Source organism: Mus caroli, unplaced genomic scaffold, assembly GCF_978045245.1.
Source record: "Mus caroli unplaced genomic scaffold, Mus_caroli_1 scaffold_9, whole genome shotgun sequence".
In the NCBI taxonomy this organism is placed as follows: domain Eukaryota; kingdom Metazoa; phylum Chordata; class Mammalia; order Rodentia; family Muridae; genus Mus; species Mus caroli.
Genome location: NW_028227264.1, coordinates 97,371,511 through 97,383,826, shown reverse-complemented (window position 1 = coordinate 97,383,826; position 12,316 = coordinate 97,371,511). Strand labels below are relative to the sequence as shown.

General features: G+C 35.2%; 1 pseudogene across 10 annotated transcripts in view; it reads left to right on the top strand.

Annotated features, from left to right (window-relative positions):
* Positions 1-12,316, top strand: part of LOC115032127 (disks large homolog 2 pseudogene) — a 195,704-nt pseudogene that overhangs the window by 134,495 nt on the left and 48,893 nt on the right. For 9 of the 10 annotated variants that reach the window (XR_015048554.1, XR_015048550.1, XR_015048548.1 and 6 more), the window contains one exon: positions 7,696-7,775. The product of XR_015048554.1 is annotated as a disks large homolog 2 pseudogene, transcript variant X8 (transcript). Of the gene's footprint in view, positions 1-7,695; positions 7,776-8,023; positions 8,098-12,316 lie in introns of those variants that run through there. The other variant, XR_003837759.2, reaches the window with a different exon arrangement.

The window sequence follows — 12,316 nt, the reverse complement described above, 5'->3', positions numbered from 1 at the left end:
TCAAATAAGACAGCTCAGTTAGAGAAGTCTTATTTAAAATCTTATTTGAATCTTTCCCAAAAAGGAGTATTGTCTGTTATTTCTTATCATATATCTAAACTATATTTAACACCCTGAAGATATGTCAATGTATGTAGGTTTTGTGATTCAGTAAATAGAGCAAAGCCTTTTAAATATATATATGACTTGATCAAATTAATGGATACATTCTGAAAAGTGATAACTTTTAAATAATAAGTTTGAAATCAGTTAAAAAAATTTTAAAGCACTATTAATTTTAAAGAGAAACTAATCAGGTAACTAGATTTATTGGGAGCTTTCTTATAGATAGATGAGGTTTCCAGATGGGCAGCCTTAAAATAGCTTTAGTGATTTCTCTCTGTTGCCATGACCAAAGGTTGTGTAATCTTTCTGTGAACTCTGACTTGGGTATAGTGATGACCTTAAATAAATGGAGTAATACAAAAACTGGAGGATGGAATGTCTTGGATTAACTAACAAAGAGTCTCTGGCTTCTATCTTTTCTCCCTTACTCTAAGAGCATGTTCGTTGGGCACAGAATGATGCTATGGGATGAACTGTGTTTTCATTGCTTGTTGTGATTCATTTTTGTCTTAGAGGAGGATGTCATGTAGCTGAAGCAAGCCTTTAAGTCCTGATCCTCTATTTTCCTAGGGCTGGAATTACACACATGTGCCACCATGCCTATTTGTGATGTTCCCCCGTATGCAAATATGAGGTACAAATGTCTTTACCCAATTAGGTATGCTTTGAGGCCTTGCCACATCTCTGTGAACTAATTTAGATGGAAAGTCAACCAGAACAAAGTTTTGCAATAGCAAAGGATAATAGTACATTCGGTATTCTGAATAATTAAATATATATATATCATATATATGAACTAAGCCAATGGTACCTAGCTAACCCAAACTCTGAATACTGATTAACATATATGGCAAGATCATAAATATTTGCTATTTTAAGACACATCTTAGTAATTTTTAGGTAGCAATGACAACTTAATACACACATCTCCAGAAGACCTTAATAATAAACAAGGAATTTAACTAAACTCCTCCACATATAAGTGATTGCATAAAATGAGAAGCTGAACATAGGGGAGAAGCACTCCAGCCTTATCAGCTGAAATCTCTGTGATGTGATGTTTTTAGTTCAGTCTATAATTCACAGCTGTAGGTAATCTCAGTTGCAAACGCCCTGCCCTTGTCAACAAATCAGCTCACCAATCCACATCTCTACCTTATGACCTATCGCTCACTATAGTCTAGTTCTTTGAGGAGTGATCCTATTAGATCCCCTAATAGTTCCTGGGGAAGATGCCTGGAAAGGTCACATTGTACGTACCATATCTTTATACACACCATTCACCCCCCCTTTACATACAGCTTGTATTCCACCACAGACTATTAATCAGCCTCTGTCACTTTTCTATGAGATTATATGTTATGTCAGCATGTTCCCTAAAAAAAAAAAAACCAGCTCCATGTAAGTACTGATTTGGTGAAGATTTGGAGAGGAATGTCTCCTGTGTGTGACTGCTACAGAAGAATATGATAGAGAAGCATCAGTTACGGTTCCAGAGGCTTGAGACATTTCTCCCTAAACGTTTGGTAAAACTTTTAAGTTTAAATCAACTGAGTGTTAAAGAATAAATCTCAAGGCATCAATGAAATATGAATTATATAAGGATAATATTGATCCACCAAGTACCCATGTCTATGTCATGATCTGTATGGATCACTGCTTTCACTATGCTCAATAGATCAAAGACATAAGCAGGGGTAAGTCTTAGCAATATGACCCATTCAAGGGGAGAATGGTTTCTTCACAATAAAGGTGCATTGAAGCCCACCATACTTATTGAGAGGAGATTTTACTTTAATCTTTGCTTTCTCATAGTAAATAAAATTGTATGATAGCATAAAGAATTATTTTCGGGGCTGGTGAGATGGCTCAGTGGGTAAGAGCACCCGACTGCTCTTCCGAAGGTCCAAAGTTCAAATCCCAGCAACCACATGGTGGCTCACAACCATCTGTAACGAGATCTGGCGCCCTCTTCTGGAGTGTCTGAAGACAGCTACAGTGTACTTACATATAATAAATAAATAAATCTTAAAAAAAAAAAAAAAAAGAATTATTTTCAGCAAGAAAGGTTATTTTATCCTAACATGATAAATAGTTCTCCATCATGATCCGATATGATCGCTACATTTTTATTAGCAGGAATTACAAACATTATTGTTGTTAATATGTAATATTTATTAATCACAAAAATAGTTTTAAAGAAGTATTGAAACATGCTGTCTTTCATATATACTGGCAGACATATTTATGCAGAACTTTGAAAAGATAATCATATTTATCATTCAAATAAGGTTGGAGATCAATCAAATAATATTTAAGCAAATGACATTCAAAAATGAATAACTATACGAACATTGATGGTTTAATATCTTCATAGTCTTTGTTTTGAAAGTAAGTTTAATTTGCAAAATATTTAAAGTTTTGTTTTTGGATCAGTTTTAAGTTTATTTAATATTTGTCAAAGTGTATATATAGTGTTGTCATTTATCTCTTGCATTTACTTTCTCCCCAAAATTATCCTTATTTTATCATCATGATTAATATGGTAGAATTATAATCACCAAGGTAATAATATTTTATTAACTTCAGTCCATGATTTACACAAGGTTTCATCCAACATTGTGTCATAAGTGGAGTATACCAATATAATCAATCATACACATTTAACACAGAATCATACAGAATATTTTATACCTTAAAATCTCCATATCCTACTTGTAGTCCTAGTTTAAAAAATAAAAATGAGTAATTGTATGTTCTATTGATATTTTTCAATAAATTATTTAATAATTACCTTTACTAATGATTTATACCTCTCAGCCTTTCTATATGACAAGTGGATAGTACATAAAAAAAAATAAATGGATATTTGGTTGTAGAGGTTACTGTCTTAAAATTGGTCAGGTAAAGAACTATGTAGAAAAAAGCCAAACAATTTCAATGTGCACAAGCGATTATTATATCATGTGGGCTATGTAAAGCAGATAGGTCCAGGTAACACAGGTGACATTTATGGGAGAAATATGATTGAGATATAATGTTCAAAGTACAAAATGATGGGGTCATGGATTCCAAACTTTAGGAGATACAGTCCTGACTCTGCAGGCCACACTGAGTACTTATAGAGCCCTGTTGTTGCCCTTAAAGATTAGCAATCATATGTGTGCTAATCTTTGTCTATCAGAATAGAAGCTCAGGCCACCTAGGCAAGTGATTTACACCATATCCTATACACTTTTCACACAGTCTATACCGTTTTAATGGTGGTACACTCACTTGTACATAAGAAAGTGTTAAGCCTGAAAGCTAGCCCATGACACAAGCTCCATGACAATAAAAAAGTTTCCAATTTCCTGTTAAATTTGTTATTATTCGCTGTGCTTACATAAATTTTATATAGCTTGACACAGGTTACAATCATCTGAAAGGAGAGAACCCCAATAAGATCCGGGTAAGATTCTTAAGATTGAACTGTAGGCAAGCCCACAGAATTTTTTTTTTTTAAAAAATGACCTGAAGTAATAAATGATTATAGGACAATCTGGTAAGTATATTTTTAATTGGACACACAAACAATAAACATTAACATTTTTTTCAAAAGTATTTGCCCTTTCCTCATATCCCTGCCCACAATGTGTGAGACACTTGGTTATAATTAATTTTCAAGAGCACTTGCATTTTGTGACATTTTAATTGTATAGCCATTCTAATAGATATATAGTGATATAAAACATTGGTCTTAATATACTGTTCATTGATGACCAGTGATGAAAGACATGTTTTGAAAGTTATATTTGGCATCACTATTAAACTTTGATGTCAGAATTTTGCAACTCTTTTGATCATCTCAGACATTTGTATTCACATGTGGATTATATGCTTTATTTCCAATATTATCTTTCTATTTTAATGTTATAAAGTTAAATCATTATTTTAAAATTTATTTAAGAGAACTGTAGTTAAGCAAGATCACTAGGAATTTATCTTAAATTTAATCTGAATATTTTATTGCCTCAGATTTTAAGTCTTTATGATTTTTTTCTAATTTATCTCATTTTTGTCTTCATCTTCCTTATTTTGGAATAAAGATGCAAAATTATTCAATCATCCTTTTGTCAAAGGATTATTCCTTTCCATTGTTTTGCTCTTGAGACCTTTTTTACACCATAATATAATCAACTGAACCAACCAACTAGCCATTATCAACCTAAACATCCAGTGGAAAAAAGACAGCATTTTTAACAAATAGTGCTGGCTCACCTGGCAGTTAGCATGTAAAAGAATGCGAATTGATCCATTCTTATCTCCTTGTACAAAGCTCAAGTCTAAGTGGATCAAGAAACTCCACATAAAACCAGAGATATTGAAACTCATAGAGGAGAAAGTGGGGAAAAGCCTCAAACATATGGGAACAGGGGAAAAATTCCTGAATAGAACAGCAATAGCTTGTGCTGTAAGATCAAGAATCAAGAAATGGGACCTCATAAAACTGCAAAGCTTCTGTAAGGCAAAGGACACTGTCAATGGGACAAAAAGGCAATTAGAACACACATTTAGAAAAGATCTTAACCAAACCTATATCTGAGAGATGGCTAATATTGAATATATAAAAAGAATTCAAGATGTTAGACTCCAGAAAACCAAATAACCCTATTTAAAAATGGGGTACAGAGCTAAACAAAGAATTCTCAACTGAGGAATACCAAATGGCTGAGAAGCACCTAAAAATTTTTCAACATCCTTAGTCATCAGGGAAATGCATATCAAAACAACCCTGAGATTCCACCTCACACAAGTCAGAATGGCTAAGATCAAAATTTCAGGTGATGGCAGATGCTGGCGAGGATGTGGAGAAAGAGAGACACTGCTCCATTGTTGGTGGGATTGCAAGCTGGTATAACCACTCTGGAAGTCAGTCTGGCAGTTCCTCAGAAAACTGAACATAGTATTAACAGAAGATCCAGCAATACTTCTCCTGGGCATATACCTAGAAGATGCTCCAACATATAATAAGGACACATGCTCCACTATGTTCATGCAGCCATATGTATAGCAGCAAGAAGCTGGAAAGAACCCAGATGTCCCTCAACAGATGAATGGATACAGAAAATGTGGTACATTTACACAATGGATTATTACTCAGCAATTAAAAACAATGAATTTATGAAATTCTTAGACAAATGGATGGATCTGGAGGATATCATTTTAAGTGAGGTAACTCAATCACAAAAGAACACACATGATATGCACTCACTGATACGTGGATATTAGAAGATCAGAGTAACCAAGATATAATTTACAAAACACATGAAGCTCAAGAAGGAAGACCAAAGTGTGGATACTTCGATCCTTCTTAGAAGGGGGGAACAAAGTACCCATGGAAGGAGTTACAGAGACAAAGTTCGGAGCAGAGACTGAAGGAATGACCATACAGAGATTGTCCCATCTGGGGATCCATCCCATAAACAACCATCAAAAACAGACACTATTGTGGATGCCAACAAGAGCGTGCTGTCAGAAGCCTGATATAACTGGCTACTTAGAGCTTCTGTGAGTGCCTGACAAATGCAGATGTGGATACTCAATCCATTCATTGTTCAGAGCACAGGGTCCCCAACGAAGGAGCTAAAGAAAGTACCCAAGGAGCTGAAGGGGTTTGAAGCTCTATAGGTGGAACAATAATATGAACTAACCAGTACCCCCGGAGCTCCTGGAACTAAACCACCAATCACAGAAAACACATGGTGGGACTCATGGCTCTAGCTGTATATGTAGCAGAGGATAGCGTAGTTGGTCATCAATGGGAAAATATCTAATAAAAAATCCATTTTTTGATATTCTTGTGAGTTTCAATGATTTAAACAAATATTCTGTTTTTACATATATGCTATGGGATTTTATTAGTATAGTATAATAGTATATTATTAAATCATGCTGCACTTATTTTGAAAATTACTTGTTTTAATTTTTTGGATTTTCCATTTCTTTTAAAACTAATCATTATTGAAAAGTTACACCAACTAAGAAAATAATTTTGATATATTTTTTCTTCTAACATATCTATTATATACCCAAGTTTTCGTTTACTTTCTTTTGTTGACTCTGATTTTAAGAATCCCCAAACTTTGAATAATTTATTAATTTATTGTTGATTAACTTGCTTTAAATGATATTGTAAATTTGAGTTACTTAAAGACGCAGATGTTTTTTGACTCTGACCAACAAGAGGATACTAAGGGCCATGTGCATCTAGACCGGAACATTCTAAGAAATTCCAAGCACTGTTTACAGCTAATTGTCTCACTTTTCCAATGATACAGTATACGTACGCTGTGACTATATTGAATAAAGATCTGAAGAACTGACAAGGGAGAAACACTCTTCCTGGTGAGGAAAAGGAGTCCTGTATATCTTCATCTGTTCTGAAAGGTTATCTCACTCGTGTTTAATAGGGGTAACTGGAGAAAGGCAGACAAATACTGCTGCTGTACGGAGGTACATCATTCAGAAGAACCCAGCAAAGGGGGAGGGGAGCGTCGGGGGGACCTAATCTTTAAACACTGAGAATGATTGTCACCATCATTTATGTTTGCTGAAACCACAGATAGACTGAGTCTTGCTGACAATGGGCAGGAGGGCTCTGAGCTTTTAAATGACACTGTTAGGACCCATTTCTTCCCCCCTCCCATCTTGCCAATCTTACAATGCATTCAATTATTTTTATTTAATGAAAATCAAAATTATACAAACAAAATTATGTTAAATAGCATTAAGTGAAAATATACTCCCAATTCTTTGGATTCTAAATATAGGCAACCCGGCATGAATATTCATAATGTAATTAACTGGGTTGCATATTCTATTTGCACTGAAAACTAATAGAGATAAATGAAACTGCCTTGCATGTAAATTTGTCTGACTACTTGCTTCAGTATTATTTTGCGTTCAAGTCTTCTCAAGCTTGATTTATGTTGCCTTTTGCATAGAACAGAATGTTACCCAAACTGACGGAGGTACACATGAGAGATAGAATCCATTGTTCCATTTATAAGTGAGAAAGAGAAAGACAGATGGGAAACTTGAAAAAAAAATAATGTACATGGTTACACTAGGATTTGGGAGTCATTTATAACAGTTAAATATATAAATGCAGTTATATTTCCAAATCCAAGGCATCAAAATGACTTCATTGTGATACATTGTGGTAAAGATGAAGACAAATTAACCAAAACCCCAACAAAAAGGACACCCTCTTCCCTACACATGGAGTAAGAAATGCAGGGTCATTTAATGTGTGGATTTTTACACTGTTTCATTACCATCTGTTGCTGTGATAAACCAGCTAAATTCTTCATGGGAAATTACTTTGGACCCTGCTTACGGAGTATCTATCCACCCATTATTTGGTTCTATTGATTCTGGGCCTGTGTTGAGGCACATCATCATAATGGGGGCTGGGTTGGGGGAATGCATGAGATAAAGCAGAGATGCTCACCTCACAGCAGTTGGAATGTGGGAAAGAGAACACAAGCCAGGACACAGGATATACCTGTCTATGATCCCACTCATCTATTCCTTTCATTTTCACAGACTCCACCATTAGACCAAGCCTCGAATACCTGAGTCTTTGTGGAACATGATGGATTGAAAACAAAATGCTTCTTACTGAGGTAATGGAAACTAATGTCTACATTAATTAATTTCCATGTAGCAAACAAAGATTCAAACTTCATATTTGTAAACTAGAGAAAAATCTCTTCAAACAAATCGATAAATAATTTTCTTAAATTATTTTCCTATGAGCTACATAGAGACTGCTACATTTCATTTACATTATTTTAAAATTCATTATCATTCACTTTGTATTTTATCTTCATACTTTGACATTGAATCTAATTATTACATACATTAATTTCAGCTTACCATCTGCCATGTTGAGTCTTCTCTCTCTCTCAGGTTAGTATCAACCACAGCTATGCCAACAAGGTCCAGATTATTCACACAATCCAGTTCTGTCACCTACAGCAAACATGGAATGAGACCATGTTTTCAAGTGTCTTCAGGATCCCTAAATGAGCACTTTACCAGCCAGAGTGACATTGCCAGCCTTTCAAAGGTCACAGAGAAACTAGCTACGACCTCACACCTCTCAGGACTGCTGGATTTCAGGATATCGAATTCTCATTTCAAAATGATTGCAAAGCATTTTTCTAAATAGGTTTAAAGATTATTCCAATTGGAAATCCTGTAAAATAAATTAGAACTCTAAATACATTTATTGGAATTTGGAATTTATAATAATGACTTGGCTCAAGCTTAAGTCTAAAATTAGAATGCCTTTTCAAATAGAATATTTGAATTCTGTTTTATTCAGCTGTGTTCCACTTTTACTTTAAAAAGGAAAATTAAAAACTGATCTGTTTTTCTAATGCCTTCCAGATTGGATAGTGCTAATATTTTCAGCTAGGAGAAACATATTGAATTTATCTGTTTTTATGATCTAAATTGCTTTTCTGTCTCTATTTGTTTTTCAATGGCAAAAAGTTGCAGGTTTCATATGGCATTTTCATATATAGTATACGTTACTATTCTTCCTTATCTCCCTGCCATTTCCCATGTATCTTTCTATCATCAATAGCCCTGTTATGCCTTTCATGTCACATGCATTACTGCTCTCTGCCCTTTTGAACCCATATCCTCCTCTTACGGTTCCTTTTCTAGTTTCACAATATATCCCAACACTCACTCCCACAGAATTATACATTCATACAAATTCAAAGCTTGCACCACACATGAAGGAGAACATGTGGCAGTTTTCCTTCTGAGTCTGGCTTGCTGTGTTTGGTGTAATAATTTCAAGATCCATTTGTTTTCTTGCCAAGTTAATAATTTCATTTTTCCTTTTCTCTGAATTAAATTTTGTTTTGTATATGGACCACATTTTCATTATCCATTCATCCATGATGAACATCTCAAATGATTCCACTCCCTTATTATTATGAATAGGCTCAAAACAAACAAGGCTGTGCAAGCGTCTCACCGGTAAGGTTTAGAGCACTTTGTAGATGTGCTGGAGAACTGTATAGTATGATCTTGTGATAGTTTAGTATTAGGGTTTTTTTTTTTTGAAACTTTCATACTTACTTCCATAGTGTCTATGTCAGTTTATTTCCCAGAGAATAAGGGTCTCCATCTCCCCACATCTTTGCTAGTATTTGATGTCATCTGTTTCCTATAGAATAGACACACAACTGCAGTGGAGTGGAAATTCAAAACAGTCTAAATTTGTAGTCTCCTGATGTGTGAGGATGATGAACAATTTTTAAAATTATTGTCCCTTGGTGCAGCATTAGTAGAAGAGTAGTGGACATCCCTGCCCTCTACAGTATTTTTAAAATAGAAAATCTTTCAGTGGAAAAAAAATGGAAAATCAAAGTAGAGCATAACAATACAGACACTTAAAACAGGAATGCAAGATTTTAAAATAACCCAGTTCTTGTTTTGGAGTACTGCAAGTCTTTCACCCATTTATCCATTACTCTCTCACAATGCTTTCACATAAATAGTTTTTAATTTAGCATTGTGTGGATTTGGGCATTACATGTGCACAATAGATGTAATGGATATACTAATATTCTGTTGTAATTTTTAATCCAGGAATTTAATCCCTGATCTGGCAAGGAATCACAGCAATTTAGATGCACCCTGGATTACAGTATGATCTGGCTAGAATACAGACACACCCTTTGGGCACACTTCTAATCACTAACAATGAAAGTAAGATTAGTTTGAACAAGTAAGCAGATATGTTTGAAAATAACATCTAATGACCAAAGAAGGATTTGACAAAATGAATCAGAGATCAAATATACCCAACTCCCAGAATAACAGCAGAGGAAAAAGAGGATATGAGAGAGAGAGAGAGAAAGAGAGAGAGAAGGTAGGGTTGGGGTGGGGTGTGTGTATGGCAGTTTTGCTAAGACAGTTTTACAGCGAGAACAAGCTAGACATGGGTGAAGACAGAAAGAGCCAGAGAATGAGCAGGAACCAGAAGATTAGGACACTTTGCCAAGGTTTAGTATGAGACCAAGCAGAACAATTCAGGCAGAGGCTGAGAGGGGCCAGATTAAATCAGTCAGCTTGGACAATTAGGTTGTACATAAGCTAGAAGCTTCAGGTCTACGTTTAGGGATATTTAGGGCAGGAGAGAAAGAAATGTTCTAGGCTCAACTCAAGCCATGTAGTCACATAGCTTGGGTACTGCTCTCATCTCTTCATGTTATCTGAGGAAACAAGAGCATCTTTTACATTCTGTTGTTTTCCATGAAGGATAATATTGTATCAGTTGGTTTTCATTTGATGCTGTTTAGAATAAAATGAAGGTAGTACTTTTTAGGACTCATTTATTCCATATATATATATATATATATATATATATATATATATATATATATATCCAATGTATGTATCTCCTTAATCTCATTGTCAACTTAACCCAACTCTAATGTTTCCTGGGAAGAACGAGCCTCCACTGAAGGCTTTACCTCAATCAGACTGATTATGTCCAAGTAAGTCTGTGAAACATTTTCTTAAGTATTCCCATATTGGTGTAGGAGGACCATATCTATTTTCAGCAGTGACATTCCTAGGCATTTTGGTTTGGGCTGAATTAGGAATCTACCTGAACTATCAAGAGGTAAGACACCAATCCATACCTTTTCTCCATGGTCTTTCTTTCGGTTCCTGTCTTAAGTTCCTGCCCCAAATTCCCTTGGTAATTGAAATACCTCAAGATATAGGATAGACTAAAGCTTTTATTTTTCTCAACGTTCTTTCCTTAAAAAATACTTTATCATGGCAATATCAAATATCTGAGCATAGTCGCAAAAACACTAGTGATATATGAATGAGTTTAGACATTTTAAGTTAATAGTTGCTTGTGTATTTTGAGATGTTAGTACTCAAGATTGGACAAGGTGAGTTCTAAACTGATAACTGAAACAACTTTGGAACCGATTACCCCAATGGACTTCATACTAAACATCCAAGTAAATCTAATTGGTGTCTTTGAAAGCGGAATATTTGTTTTATTTAAGGTGGATCACATGATTTAATTTTTTTTCATTGAAGAATGACCTTTCTGGTTTGTAAACCAGATGCTTCATTGAGCATCAAAACGGTGATACATGCCTTCAGTACAGAATGAGTTCAGGGCCAGTTTCTGTGAAATGCCATTTCAGAAAACAAAGAGAAAGAAAAAAATTCAGATACAGGTTTCTTGAAAGTAGAGCTAAATAAACTTTTACCAGGAACAAAATAGGATTCTGATCTGTAGGTAAATGAAGAAGTATAGTTGCTGAAGAGGATGCCCTTACATTTGATGAATGGCTATGCCTAATTTCATTCATCACACTGCATACCTGAAGACCAAAATCACTTACGCTATACTTCTTCAGGAAGTCTTCTCACTCCAGTCATAATACCTGAAAACAGACTTAAGCAGAGCTTTCTATATTATTATACTTCATGAACAACACTTCAACTCTACGGTGTTTGTTCCTCCTGGGTAGCTTCGCCAAGCCACCAGACACTACCCTGGCTTCTCTCTTTCTCTGTCCATCTTTGCTCTGCAGATGAAAAACACTTTGACAGCTTTATTTTTTAGAAATTGTCAGATAACACAATTGCTGTGTGCAGAATCTCCTTCCCTTCCCTTACGAGCTAGCTTATAACAACCAGCCTCTGCTGGTCCTAGCTACCCCAAGATCTTACATAGTTGTTGTGTGCTTCTCATTCCAAAGCCTGGCCAAAAAGCCCTTTCTCTGTCCTCACCTCTCTTTTTCCTCCTGAGACCTGGAAGCCCCATCTTGACACTTCTCCCAGCAATTGGCTCCTTCTTCTTTATTGCCCAAATCAAGAACCAATTAGGGAACTAGACTTTAGTATCAGCACCTGCTTCTATATCCTGGTATAAAGAATGAAAAGTTTTCATCCTCAGAATGATTGTGGGGGTTATAATTTTCACTATTGGCATCTGTCTCTTTTCATTCTGCATATTGAACTGAACAAAAAAGCATTCAATACTAAGTGAATGACTTCAAAGGCCAATGTTATTTCCTTATGTCATTGGGAGACCTGACTTAACAAGGAATTATTGGAGAAGTAATTGTAGGAGTTCTCCTTGGGCTTCTGCAGGTAGAGATGGAAGTAT